This window comes from Apium graveolens, chromosome 6 (assembly GCF_009905375.1).
Source record: "Apium graveolens cultivar Ventura chromosome 6, ASM990537v1, whole genome shotgun sequence".
Lineage (NCBI taxonomy): Eukaryota > Viridiplantae > Streptophyta > Magnoliopsida > Apiales > Apiaceae > Apium > Apium graveolens.
In genome coordinates, this window is record NC_133652.1 from 48,464,876 (window position 1) to 48,480,815 (window position 15,940).

Here is a 15,940-nt window from a genome sequence, read left to right on the forward strand (position 1 = left end):
AGACCGTTTTAGCACATCGCAACGAAGATGAAGCATATTTTCTTGTGATTCTTTATTTCGTTGTGACGTTGGATGCTAGTTTTCTTTACTTTGAATTTATTTACTCTTGTGACGTACTCTGGTTTAATATAAGTAGTTTTAATTATTCTCGTGTATTATTATCATGTTTTCATATGAACTTATGATGACGATGAGTTCTATCATGGGCTAATCATGATCATGGGGTCGTAACAGATTTACTATGGAATTATTTAGTTAGTTGTTTAATACCTTAGTGTGTGATGATTGTATGATATCTAGTATTGGTTGTGCTTATTTGTTTTATGTGCATCGCGAACATATAAGATAGGGTGTTAATCTCTTGTGAAGCGACGGTGGATCTTGAGGTTTAGAACTTGCCATGCTAGCATAGGTTCATATATGTGTATGCATGATTAATGGGTAACTCTAACCGTTTTACTTGCTCTGTGTAATCATAAGGAATAACTTATGCTTAAATCGTTATGTTGTCAAATTATGTAGACATATAGGGTCTCAACATAATTGATGCCTATTCAGCATCTATCTTAATTGTGGATGCTTGGTAGAATGATATTAGTACAATGAAAGTTGGATTTTATCAGTTTCGTGTTGTTCGATTAATATCATCACTGTTGCATGCTAAGGGTAATGACAATGATTATTGAAGGAAGTAGTAATGAAGTTGTGATCTCATGTATGTTTTAATATTGTTAATTCAAGTGTCAATTAAGTGCTCAATTCTCGTAGTCAATTGTAATTAATAATTAGTTAATCAAATCTAAGTGTTATTGTCTTAACATTGAGAAGTAATTATACATTGGTGAGTGAGTGTTAATTGAACATAATTAGTCTGAGTCTCTGTGGGAACGAATTAGAAAATATTCTATATTACTTGCGAACGCGTATACTTGCGTGTATTATTAGCGCGTGTTTCCGCCCTAACAGTTGTCTTGGTACATATTACGGTTGCTAAAAACCAAGAGGGTTGAATTGCTTTGCTGCATAATATTGATAAGGTTGTTGCACCGCATTCTGAGTGTTGCTACAGCTGAAGTTAAGATGATTGCGGTTGTTGGGATGATAGGTTGCTGGAACTGGTTGCTATGACCTCTAAAAGTTGCTCACGAACTGAGCTGATTCACTAGAAATAGCACACTGCTCCGTCTCATGCGCACCAGCACAAAGCTCACAAAGACTAGTGATCTGATTAATTCCATAATTAGCCAAAAAAATCCACCTTCATCGTTAAAGCCTTGAGCTGAGCAGCTATAGCAGTAGTTGCATCTACCTCCAGAATTCCTGCTACCTTGCCTTGAGGTAGTCACTGAGAAAGGTTCTGGTATTCACTAGCAGCCATCAGTTCAATCAACTCATAGGCTTCATCGTAGCTCTTAGCCCATAAGGCTCCACCTGATTCTATATCAAGCATGAGTCTGGACTATGCTCCCAAGCCATTATAAAAGTAGTTTATAATCATCCAGTCAGGCATCCCATGATGGGGACACTTTCTAAGCATCTCCTTATTACGATCCCAAGCTTCACAAAAAGACTCTCCCGATTGCTGCGCAAATTGAGTAAGAGCGTTCCTGATTGTAGCTGTCTTCGCCATAGGAAAGAATTTAGTAAGAAACTTTTGAGTAAGATTTTCCCATTTGGTGATAGAACCTGGTGGTATAGAATGCAACCAACACTTAGCCTTATCCCTCAGAGAGAATGGGAAAAACCTTAGCTTTATAGCATCTTCAGAAACATTGTTGAATTTGAAAGTGTCGTGAATCTCGATGAAATCTCTAATATGCATGTTGGGATCTTCCGTCGAAGAACCCCCAAAATGGACTGAGTTCTGCACCATCTGAATCGTGCTAGCCTTGATTTTAAAGGTGTTAGCCGTGATGGATGGTCTGACTATGCTAGACTGAATATCATTGATCTTCGGTTGAGAGTAATCCATCAAAGCCTTCAGATTCGCTTCTGGTTCTCCCATTGCAATAAGATCACTGATGTCAAGCACATAAACTAAAAATTAACCATGAGTCCCCAACATAAAAAATACATGAACATATGCTAGTATGGCAAGTTCTAAACCCATATATTCACTTTCACTTTAATAGAGATTAACACGCCATCTTATAAGTTCGTGACGCTCATAAGAAGAATAAGCACAACCAATACTAGGATACCATACAATCACCACACACTAAGATATCAAAACAATTTAACTAAAGAAATCCATAAGTAAATCCGCTATAATTCGACGATAACGATTAGTTCATAACTGAACTCATCATCACTGAGGGTTCCGATGAAAGCATGGTATAATAAACTAAGTCTTTATAAACTGAATAAATAATCAAAGTATGTAATTAAGAGTAATATGTTCAACAAACAAGGAAATAAGCATCCAAGATTACAACTCAATCAAACAATCATAAGTAAAAACAAGCTTTTCTTCTCCTTCATTGTATTTGTGCTACTATGTCTTCTTGTCGTCTTCTCCTTAGTCTCCGTTATGAAAAACGTCTTTAAAGAGTCATTATATAGCAGTCCAATTGGAATATAAGTCTAGGAAATCAATCTTCTACTTGAATCAGGATTTCTGGAAAATGACCTGGCGCGGCCGCGCGCTATCCCAGTGTCGGAGCGCTATAACTCTGTCCAACTGGTGCGGGCGCGCGCTAACACAGCGCGGGCGCTCTAAGCTCCTGGAAAAACTTCTGACTTCTATTTTATTGGCTGATTTTTTATGGAGATCAACAAGCAATCATCTGAGGCACCTTCTTAACACCAATTTAGCACCAAAATAATGCTAAATCTCCTACTTCCTTCATCTATGACCTGAAATGCAAAATACTATGAAAATACATCAAATACATAAATAATTTGAGTACAAAACACCAATTCGAGCCTTTATTGAGCGTTTTAAGTGGAAATAAATGCCACTTAACATTTCCTGATAAGCAATGATTAGAATTGGATATTCACTTTTATTTTTAAAAACCAAGGTTAGGCTGCTGATCAATTACGCACTAACCCCGATCAAGGCTCCCAGCTTTGCACTATATACTGGATCCAAGGCACACATTGGCCTATTATGACCGCGAATCTGGTCCGACCATGAATCTGGTCCATATTAAAAAACAATCCAATTCAATAATATCAACATGATAAACAATGTAAATCAATAAACTGAATCATAAACAACATTTATCTTGAAGCATAGGGTGATTCACAATACCATGAAGGTATAACAAGGTAAATTGGAAGATTGACTTTCAATCAAGGGAAAGAATCAGAATGTAGAAGACCAGGGTTCAGTGGTTACAAGAATTGGTCTTCTGTTATACAAGGCATAAAGATTCGTATGTTAAGCAATGGTATATCAAGAACCAGTATATGGTAGATATGTATTTGTGGAGTAGTATCGTATATGTGTCGTTTGTATTTGAGAATTCAACAATCAACGGTTTACGAATAATAAGATGTAGGACTCAAGATCAATAATAATAATCAGGGTTTAGGGTTAAGTACTTCAAAGTGATTGCAATATAAAAAGGAAGAATCAAAACACTTTCTGTATAACAAGAAAGATAAAAATTATTTGCAATACATTACAAGAAAGTTCAGGGACACTAACCTTATCAATACGCTTTTACTTTACTAGCACTTGTCAATTGGTTCTCACTCACTGACCACTTGTTTTCCCTTTCTACATCTCTCTTCCTCTATTAGACATCACATGTACTTATCAATACTACTTCTCATCTCATTTTATTCATTACAAGCTTCTATCTACCCTTCGTTTCATCCAAATCCGACGTACGGATTGAAAGTTACAGCAAAAACCGTCAAACAACGCACATACATTCATATTATATAGCAATCGGATCACATATAGCACATAGCACATAAAATATTATAAAAAGATAATACAATTTCTGAAAATAATAAAACAGAAATACTATTTTTATAAAAATGTAAACCTGAGATACTATATTTTGCAAATCAGGGAAACTTCAGGGTACTAAATGGTAATTTCCCTGTCGTCTTCCCCGATCCCGAGCTCCGGTGGCCGGCCGCCATTAACGACGGCCACCAAGATTTTCCGGCGAGCTAAATACGGCCCAGAAATTCATAAGATTAACAAAAAATAATCTACTTTCTCCCAACAACACATCTGTGCCATCAGAATCAGGAATTAACACGGCGTTTGGCCTGAAAAATGACTGGAAAGTTCGCCGCCGTCTGGGTTCGATTTTCCGGCCAACACCAACCAGGAATTGTCTGTGAAAACCAGTGGTACCATACGATTCGTCTTTCGATGATCTATAATTTGGTACAATCAATTTCAAAGAATAACCCCAAACAAAGAAATACCCAAATTACAATTAAGAACATTCAAGCACATAAGCCTTAATTTCATATTCGAGAATCAAACAACAATTTGAACATGTTATTGAACTCTAAATCAGTCATATTATATACAAAAATGATTAGGAAGAAAAGATCTACAATATTCAATCATCAAATCACAAAAACAACATCAACATAAAAAATTCCTATTTTAATCACTAATTAATTCAAATTAAAATAATAAAATAATAAAATCACCTTTATTTCTGCACTGAAATGGATAATTGATTATGAAAGAATTTTTCGAGAGCTTCGATTCGGTATATGGAACGCTCGATTCCGAGTTCAATAACGCCTTCGGATTTGAGTTTGATTTTCAAGAACGCGACGAATAATTAGGGTTTTCTCTGTATTTTCTATGTTTTTACTGATCGATTATGATTATATGAATAAAATGAAATAAGTAAAGGGCTATTTATATTTATGGAATATTAATACGTCTTGGATCGTATTGGATCGAAAAATAAGTTACTTAGCCGCTAAGTAACTCCAAAAATGATCCGCTTGGATAATGTTTTGGATAACTATCAACCTGTTTTGGATAACTATCAACCTGTTTTGGATAATTATCAAAACTTTTGGATAACTATTAAAATTTTTGGATAATTATCAAGACCCGGCTTCTTATAAAACACTTTATACGAAAATAATGTTATCAAAATGATTATCATATCGAAAATTTTGTGCCGGGACGCGCACGGGTCAAACCGTAATCCGGATCGAAAAAGTCAGAACACGAAAAATGTCCGGAATTATCAGATTAGGTTAGGAAGGAGTTTTCCGAAGAGTTTTGGTTTGTAAAAACGTAAAAATGATTGAAGTTGGACGATTCCCAGCTTTATAAAATAGTTTTGTAATTATTTAGAAAATAATTAATAAATTCATAAATCATTATAAAATCATATAACAGTCCAAAAATTACCAGAAAAATACTTTAATTATCTAGATTTTATTCTGAACATAATAAAATTAACATACCTGTACTTTACCACATATAAACATCCACATATCAACACCAATCATCAAATAATTCACCAAAAATCACATAATAATCATTTATTGATAAAATAATTACACGTTATGTCCCAAATATTACATCCTTCCCCTCTTAAAAGGATTCTGTCCTCAGAATATCCTAAGCAAACAATTGAGGGTACTTTTCTCGCATATCGTTTTTTAGCTCCTAGATTGACTCTTCAACCTTTGGGTTTTTCCATACTACTTTTACTAAATTTACAACTTTATTTCTAAATACCTTCTCTTTCTTTTATAGAATCTCTATTGGATTCTCCATATATGATAACTCTGCCTGAAGTTCTATCGGTTCATACTCAATTACATGCCTAGAATCTGGATTATATTTCTTAAGCATCGATACGTGTAAGATATTATGAATGTGTGGGGGTAACGCCAATTCATATGCTACCTTGTCGACACGTTTCAAAATTTCAAAAGGTCCAACGTATCTAGGACTCAACTACCCTTTCTTTCCGAATCTCGATAATCCTTTCCACGGTGACACTTTCAGTAACACCGGGTCTCCTTCTTTAAATTCCATATCCTTTATGGATTGGTCTGCATATTTCCTTATTTCCTTTAATGATCTTGTGCTGTAATTAGCCTTTTCTGAATAACTCAACAATTTCCTTCGTCTGCTGTACAAATTCGGGTCCAAGTATCTTACGTTCTCCGACTTCGTCTCAATATACTGGTGATCGACATTTGCATCCATAAAGAGCTTCATAGGGAGGCATTCCGATACTGGCATGATAACTGTTATTGTAATCAAATTCCACTAAGGGCAAATGCTCATCCCAATTTCCTTTGAAATTAATGGCGCAAACACGTAACATGTCTTCAAATATTTGGATTGTTCTCTCGCTTTGGCCGTCAGTCTGCGGATGATAAGTCGTACTCATATTTAACTTAGTTCACAAACATTCTTGAAAACTTCTCCAAAATTTTGAATTAAATCGTGGATCTCGATATGATACAATAGACACAGGGACTCCATGACGAACTACTATTTCTTTCAAATATATATGAACCAACCTATCCAGTGAAAATCTTTCATTAATAGGCAAGAAATGAGCTGATTTGGTTAGTCTGTCCACTATAACCCAAATAGCATCGTGATTCGCTTTCGTCCTTGGTAATCCGACTATAAAATCCATAGCAATTTTCTCCCACTTTCATTCTGGAATCTATAGTGGTTGTAACAACCTGCTTGGTCTCTGGTGCTCCGCCTTAACTATTTGACATGTATAACATTTGCTAACCCATTCCGCAATTTCAATCTTCATGTCTAGCCACCAATAATTCTCTTTTAAATCTCTGTACATCTTGGTACTTCCCGGATGAATGGAATACTTTGAATTGTGAGCTTCCTGTAGAATTTCATTCTTCAACTCTGTTACTAGTGGAATCCGAATTCTGGAAGAAAATATGAGAATACCTTGATCATCATTTTGAGTGCACAACTCTTCACCTACCAAACGATTGATGTCTTGTTCCATTATTTCCTCCTGACATTTCTTTATCTCATCTAACATTTCTGGCTGAAAAGTTATACTATACATCTTTGCTTCTTCAAGTTTGTAAATTCTGACTGCCAACTCCAATTTCTGAAACTCCTTATATAACTCTTCAGGTACTGTTAACACATTCAATCTTTCCTTTCTGCTTAACGTATCCGCCACCATGTTTGCTTTTCCTGGGTGATAGTTAATTGTGCAATCATAGTCCTTGATCAACTCCAGCCATCTTCTCTATCTCATGTTAAGTTCCTTTTACGTGAATATGTACTTCAAACTCTTATGATCCGAATAGATTTCATATTTTTCTCCATATAGATAGTGTCTCCAAATCTTCACGGCGAATACTATAGTTACTAGTTCCAAGTCATGAGTAGGATATTTCTACTCATGAGGTTTCAGTTGTCTAGATGCATATGCAATAACTTTATCATGCTGCATCAAGACATAACCTAATCCCTTATGAGAAGCATCACTATAAATTACAAAATTTACTTGATCATCTGGAAGTGACAAAACAGGTGTCATGATCAATCTCTTCTTCAATTTTTGAAAACTTTCTTTGCACTTCTCATTCCATATAAACTTCTCATTTTTCATGGTAAGCTTTGTCAAAGGTGTCACAATCTTTGAGAAATCTTGACCAAATCTTTGATAATATCCCGCTAATCCCAAGAAACTTCTCACCTTTGTTGGTGTTTTTGGCCTTTCCCAATTCATAATAGCTTCAATCTTTGCTGGGTCCACTTTGACCCCTTCATTACTTACTATGTGGCCTAAAAATTGAACTTCTTGTAATCAAAACTCACACTTTGAAAACTTGGCATATAACTTCTCCTTTCTCAAAATTTCCAAAGCTATCTTTAAATGTTCCACATGATCTTCCGTTGACTTTGAGTAGATCAAAAATATCATCGATAAACACAATTACAAACTTGTCCAGATATTCCTTGAAAATTCTGTTCATCAAGTCCATAAATGTTGCTGGGGCATTGGTCAGTCCAAAAGACATTACTAAGAATTCATAATGATTGTACCTTGTTCTGAAAGTTGTCTTTGGTATATCTTCAGGTTTGATCTTCAATTGCAGATATCCAGATCTCAAATCAATCCTAGAGAAATACTTGGCTCCTTTCAGCTGATCAAATAAATCGTCGATTCGAGGTAACAGATATTTGTTCTTGATAGTAAGCTTATTAAGTTCTCGATATAGTTGATGCATAGCCTCATGCTTCCATCCTTTTTCTTAACAAATAGTAGTGGTGCACCCCATGGGGATACACTGGGTCGAATCACTCCTTTCTCTAACAATTCTTGTAATTGCTTTTCCAATTCCTTTATTTCCACTGGCGCCATTCTGTACGGGGCCTTAGATACTGGTTCCGTTCCAGGTGCTAAGTTGATTGCAAATTCGATTTCTCTATTTGGAGGAAGTCCTGGTAATTCGTCTGGAAACATGTCTGGAAATTCATTTACCAATGGAATGTCTTTTAGTTTTGTTGGCTCCTGACTTCTATCTATCACATAAGTAATGAAACGCTCGCATCCATGTCGTAGTAACTTCTTAGCTTAAATCACCGTTAAGAACTTTTTCGCTTGTCTCTGACCTCTAAACTTAACCACTTTCTCGTCTAGCATCTTCAAGATTACATTCTTATTACGACAGTCTATCTGAGCATCGTGCTTAGATAGCCAATCCATTCCTAAAATAACGTCAAACTCTCCTAACTTAAATGGTATCAAGTCAGCATCAAACTTATTTCAAGGAATCTCAATCTCAGAACCATTACACACTTGATTAACAGATACACACTTCTGATTTGCTAATTCTACCGTCATAATTTCACTTAGCAATTCAATTGGGCAATTCAACTTATCAACAAAATCTTGAGAAATAAATGATCGAGTTACTCCTGAATCTACTAGCACTTTTGCACATAAAGAGTTCACAGTAAGTGTACTTGCCACCACATCAGTGTCCATGATAGCATCCTTCACAGACACATAAAAAACTTTAGCTCTGGGAGGTTCATTCACTGTTGGAGTAGCTCCCATGATTCTCAGCGTATTATTGACTGAAACTGGTGTCTTGCAATCCCTTGCTATGTGCCCTGGCTTTCCGCACTTGAAATATGTAAACCAAATTGCTGGAACTTTGCCTGCCTGATTTTCGGTAGGCTGATCCTTGTTGACTGGTTCTCTGGTTGGCTGATTACGACACTCCCTTGAATAGTGCCCCCTCTGGTTGCATCTAAAATAGACCACATTCAGCTTATTGCAAACTTTATCATGTTTCTTTCCACAGACTTGGCAGTCTGGTGGCGCCTGTTGGGTTGGCCGGTTCCCGGTTGCTGGACAGTTACCTTGGTCTCTGTTGCCTGTATTCTGTCTATTATTATTTCTTCCGGGTTGGAACTTGCCTTTTTTCTTATTAAAATTTGGAAACTTCCATGCTTGGGACTGTCCTTCACTTCCCTCAAACTTCCTCTTCTTACTATCCTTCTCCTTCCGAGACATTTCACTCTCTGTCTCCGCAATCATAGCTTTCAGCACAACTCATGCATATGTATCCAATTCGAATATGGCCACCTTCCCTCGAATCCATGGCTTAAGACCTTACTGAAACCTCTTAGATTTCTTTCATTTTTGGTTCTACAAATGACAGTCTGTATAAAAGGTTTGTCAAGCTAATGCAGTCAAGATATCAAATGGGTATGATGGGAGAACTTAGCTATTTTCAGGGCCTTCAAGTCAAGCAGAATGAAGAAGGAACTTTTATTTGTCAATCTAAGTACACTAGAAATTTATTGAAGAAATTTGGAATGCAAGACTGTTCAAGTGCATCCACTCCTATGGCCACTGCAACAAAATTGGATAAGGATACTGGTATATCAGTAGATATTACTGATTACAGAGGTATGATTGGCTCACTACTCTATCTAATTGCAAGTAGACCTGATATCATGTATGTTACCTGTCTTTGTGCAAGATTTCAAGCAGATCCAAGAGAACCTCACTTAACAGCTATGAAAAGAATTTTCAAGTACCTTAAGGGTACAGCTGATATGGGATTGTGGTATCCTAGAGAATCAGACTTTAAGCTAATAGGTTACTCAGATGCAGATTTTGCAGGATGCAAAATTGACAGGAAAAGCACAAGTGGAAGTTGCCAATTTCTTGGAGGCAGATTGGTTTCTTGGTTTAGCAAGAAACAAAAGTCAATTTCCACATCAACTGCAGAAGCAGAATATATTGCTACAGGAAGCTGTTGTGCACAGATTCTTTGGATGAAGAATCAGTTACTGGATTATGGGTTAACATATTCTAAAATCCCTATTTACTATGATAATCAGAGTGCTATTGCTATGACAGGTAATCCAGTTCAACACTCAATGACAAAGCACATCAGCATTAGGTACCACTTCATAAGGGAACATGTGATGGAGGGTACAGTGGAATTGCACTTTGTTCCAACAGATCAACAACTAGCAGATATCTTCACAAAACTACTGTGTGAAGCTACTTTTACAAGATTGGTAAATGAACTTGGAATGGTTTCAGGTTCTTTCTCTAAATCTGCTTAGTTTATGTTCTGATACATCAGACTTTATGATCAGTATTTACAAATATTATTATCTTTGTGTATTATGTGCTTAAATTGAAATTTTCTAAGTGCTGATTGTTGTCTGATGTAAATTTCTAAACTCTGATAGTGATATGAATGTTTCTGTGACTATTCAATGCAATGAGGATAACTGTGCTAGATGCTGACCTAGTAGTCTTTAATATACTAAAGATCCCATATTTGAAGTAATTGTTTATGTGGAAATTTTTTAACACAAGCAAATTCTGATATTGAGCTTGGTTAAGTTTACTTTGTGTATCTTATTACTAAGTCAAAAACTAGAATAGTGCTTTTTATCTGTTAAGTTCTGATGTTGGTAAATCTTATGGATGTACTAAGTGCTGATAAACCTCATTTATCAAAAGAAAAAGAAAAATAAAAGATATAAAAATCAGGTACTCCTTTGAGATCTAGAGAAAAATACATGTGGAAGGGACGACCCAAGTGCATTGCTGGTATTAAGTAATATGCATTAGAAAAGCAAAATAAATTTTCTTGGTGACTTTTCACATTCTCTGATTACTGGAGAAATACTATGATAATAGCATAAATTCTGATAAGCAGTCGTGACTCACTTACACTGAGAAGCCACTATAAAAAGGAATTTCAAAAGATGCATAAAATGAGCACAAAACAGTTGAGGTGAACTTATGCATGAACTCATTCTGTAGTGGACTTCAGACTTATGATAGATTTTGAGCACAGTTCTAAGTTATGCCTTATTTCTAAGATGTACTAAAGTGAATCAGACTTTACTCTTTGTCTGATATTTAGCTTAATGCACACACTTACACTCTATATAAATGATGAAAATTACTTTGGTGATCAATGTTGTTTTAGATGAACAGTTTAAGTGTCAGTTGCATAAATTCTGAGGACAAGTTCTGATGGAAGTTCTGATGATTAAGTTATGTTGTAACCATATCAATATTTGTGTGAAGAATTACAGAAATAAACATTCACTCTTTGAGTTAAGAATCCATATTCTGATGACTTTATTTACTTGGTTTACTTATAAGTCAATACTTGAACGGTTATATTTTTCAGAATATTGGACTATGTGAGATAAAGCAGTAATAATCATTTGTTTAGTAGAAACAATTTCTTTATGAAAAACTGAACGTGCAAAGTAATCATTACTTATTTACCGTGCCCATTAACTTTTGTCTTAACTGTTGCATGGCTGATAGGTGTAAGGTCTGTTCCAGTTCTCAATAATTGTTGTCACGTGGGTTGTCTAGGTAAAAGAGATAAAAGATTTTCAAATCTTTTATTCACATTTCTATTATATTCACTCTCTCTCTTTTTCTTATTCTCTCACATTTTCTGACGGTTTTCTTTACAGACATTTTCTCAAACACCTTTTAGGCACTCAAACTTCTCACTTATTTCTGATGGCGCCCAATGATTTAATTGTTGATGGAGCCAAGTTTGTACCAAATAACTATGTTGCAATCTTGAATAAGGCTGAAGCTCCATCAGATCTGCACTTTGTGCAAGATTTCTTAGCTAATAGTGAGATTGGGTACGCTTTGACCCAACCTCAGTCTATTTCAAGCAAATAAGTGTTGATGTTTTGGCGAACTGGGCTTTTTGATAATGGTGGTGATGCTGGTTCACCAAGCATAAATTTCACATCAGGAGATGTCGAGCATGTGGTTACTCCAGGAGCAGTTCGTAAAGCTCTCCACTTACCTGAAGGTTGTACATTCTCAACAGTGAAGGATCCTGTTTTACAGCAGCTTATGGCCAGTCTGGGCTATGAGAAAAGTTTGGGAAAGCTAGGTCAACCGAAAAGATCAAATATCAGAAAGGAATGGAGCTTTTTCTTTGATTGTATCACCAAGGCATTCGCCAATAAATGCTCCAACTTTGATGCTATTCCCATCACGAGTTAGCAAATCGGGTATGCCCTTATCCATCAAACTCATTTTGATTTTGCAAGTGATGTGCTAGGTTTTATAGGGGATAGGATGACAGAGGATAGGAATGTAGTATACTTTGCTAGATTCTGTCAGCTTATATATACTTATTGTTGTGCTGATGAACCCCAACCAGCCAGTGATTTAATTTCACCCTTTAAGCTTGCAAAAAGGGCCTTTAATGATTTGTTAAATGCTGACAATAAGAAACAAGTGCTGAGACCCTTACAAATTCCTCAGTCAGTAAAACAAATCTTGGTAAATGCTTATCCACAAACTTATACATCTGTCTATCCTGATGTTCAACCCACCAACTCATCACAACCAACACAACAGCCATCAGAACATACTATCTCTCACCAACCTCAAACACAACCACAACCTTCAGCACATTCAGTGAAACCTTCATCTTCAAAACCCAAGAGGACACAGACTGTGCCTCAGTCTCAGCAGAAGAGAAGGAGAATTATTCTGAGAGATGAGTCAGATACTGAGGAACTGGTTCCACTATCAGAACCTGTTGTTGTAGAAGCTGGGAAGATCTCTTCTCAGAAATATACTGAAACTGGGAGTTCTAGGCCCCTCAAAAGGCTTAGAAAGCTAAATTCTGATGATGAAGCTCCCAAAGTCTCTACTTCAGCAAAGAGACTTAAAAAGCAAAGAGCCAGGAGGGCTGTAAGTGAATCATCACACTCTGAAGAAATCCTGGAAGCAACAGCTAAGGAAGGGGGTCAGGAATCTCTGATCCCAACAAAAGCTGTGGTAATTGAATTACTTCCCACTACTGATTCGGCTCACAAGTCTCCTATTCAAGAATAAGAGGATATTCCAGAGAAAGTGCCTACACCTCATGTGTCTCCTATTAATGATCCAGTACATGCTAAAGATCCAGGTACAAGTGATGAAATAGATATTCACAACTTGGTTGTACCTGATGTTCTATACTTGGAAGCTCCACCCACTCAAGTTACTCCACCAACAACACCACTTCTAGATGCTGATTTCAATGCAGATATACTAACAACACCAATTTTGGATGCTGATTTCAATGCAGATATTCCAACAATACCAGTTCTGAATCTAGATGTTGAAGATCAGATTGTAGGTGGGCATCAAAATTTGGATGTTGATCAGAACTTAGTTGCAGGTCAGAATTTAGAGGATGATGTTGAAACCTCTATAGCCTCACATACTGTTATTCTATCAGAGGATGCTGATACTGCAGGCTCTGTAAGTTCTGATGCTGACAATACTGAAATTACTAGTGAAGCTGCTACAAATGTAGATGCTGATGCAGCTGGTCCATCTGGACATGCACCTCAACAAGCTCCATGCAAAGCTAATCTAATCAAGAAGTTTGTTAGAGAGGATGCACCAGTACCTTAGAGTGAAACTCCTAGAGGAAAAGAGTGGACTAAGGAGTGGAACAAAGTTGATTTTGTTCCTACTGGAAAAATTCTTGCTGAGCACCTGGTCAAAGCTGATGAAATGCTGATAGATGATGATTTCAAGGCACAGTTGAGAGTTACTGCATTGAGTACTAGGCACCTTCAAGGTCAACACTCAGTAACTCATGACAAGGTGAACAAAATTCAAGAATCACTGATTCAGCAAGATATGAATGTAAAATTGGAAAAGAACAGGTTTTTAAGCCAGCCTTTGACCGAATTGGGTATATTGAAAAGACTCAAGAGAAGCAACAAGATCAGATTTCTGAAATTCTAAAGAATCAAGCTTCTCAGCAAACTCAACTCAATGAGATCCAATCCTCAGTGGAATTTCTTGTCTCTCTTCTTCTACCTGCTGATGCCAAAAGGGGGAGAAAGTGATTAAGTACAAATGCAAATCTATTCAACCACTAAAGGGTAAGGATGATGGAAATGATGACCAAGGAAATTTTGCAAAGGATGGAGGTCATGGTCAAAGTCAAGGTTCTTCATAAAGGAAAGCTGAAATTTCTACACAGAGATCAAGCTCTGATGCTGATAGGGGAACAAGTTCGGCTAAAGCCTGATGTTCCTTTACAGGGTGAAAGTCAAGAGTCACAGAAGTTTATGCAGACATTGAAGCTTAAGGGGAAGAAAACAACAGTTTACTATCAAGACCCTAAGTTACAGAAGCTGGATGAAGAAATTTCAAAGAGATTATTTCTCAAAAAAAATCCAGAAATGGACTTTGAAAGTCTAAAGAAAGAAGAAGCCGGACTTAAAGCAAAAAATGTCACATCCAAGTCTAAAGCTTCTATTATTGAAAAGAAACTTCCAAAGCCTAAGGGTATTGTGATTAAGGAGAAGACAAATTCTGAGGCAACCAAAGCCAAATCACAAGTGGAGGTAGATCCAAGATCCAAGGGCAAAGCAAAAATTGATGAACCTGTAAAGGTATACATGCCAATCATGGATGAAGAAATAATTAATGATGAAGATACTAATCTGATTTTGAAGAAAAAGGATATTCAAACAACCTCTAACAGAGCTCATGTTGTTCAAGATCAGGACTTAGTAAAATCTGATATTACAGTGAAGCAAGCAACCTCTGACATAGCTCAAGTTGGCTTGATATCAGAAGATAAAGAAAAGGAAACCTTTGACATTGCTCATGTTAAACCTTCAAGGATGTTACTATCCGATTTTACCAAAGCTCAATAATCTACTCAACTTTTGAAGACTACATCAAGTGGTTTTGATGCAAGAGTTATTAAAGGAAAGGAAGCTAGAGAAAAATCAGGATTGGGTAGTTCTAAAGAGAAGAGAGTAAACAATACTACCAATGATCCAACTTCCTTAAGTGAACCAGGAGTAGAAACAACTCCTCAGAGAATGAATCAACTTGAATCTGTAAAAATGGTTTACCACTCTGTTTTGAAAGAAAATATCATGTTATATTTTATGACAGATGGGAGGGTATTCCAGATTAGGAAGAATGCTATTACATTGAAGTATTTTGAAGAACTGGAACATGTTCTATTTCTACTTCAAGTGAAAAATAGATCAACAGATGGTGCTGCAGGTTATTTAAAATCAAATATTCAAAGACAGAAGAGGCTTTACTCTGTAAAGTCTGACAGCCCATACTGTCCTAAGTACAGATCTCACAGTGGAGATATTGTTGAAATGAAGCCTAATACTGCTAAAATCATCACTACATTTTCTGGTATTAAGGGACTTGAATTCAATTTAGAGTCTGATAAAGCCTATATCATCAGACTAGATCAGGATATAAGGAAAGCAAAAATAAATGATCTCAGGGCTGCTATCTTTCAAACTGGTGAAGATACAGTTGAACTGAAAAATGCTAAAAGGAGGATGGTCAATGAACTTGAATATGCTGAGAGAACACTTTTGAAGAACTATCTCAGAACAACTCCTGACATCAAAGAGATCAGAAATTGAAGCCAAGTCAAAGATCTACAACTGCTTAAATTCTGA

General features: G+C 36.3%; 1 non-coding gene across 1 annotated transcript; it reads left to right on the forward strand.

Annotated features, from left to right (window-relative positions):
• Positions 1-1,508: 1,508 nt before the first annotated feature.
• LOC141669219 (small nucleolar RNA R71) lies at positions 1,509-1,615 on the forward strand. The gene has a single exon (XR_012553510.1). It is a non-coding gene; the product is annotated as a small nucleolar RNA R71 (small nucleolar RNA).
• Positions 1,616-15,940: the final 14,325 nt, after the last annotated feature.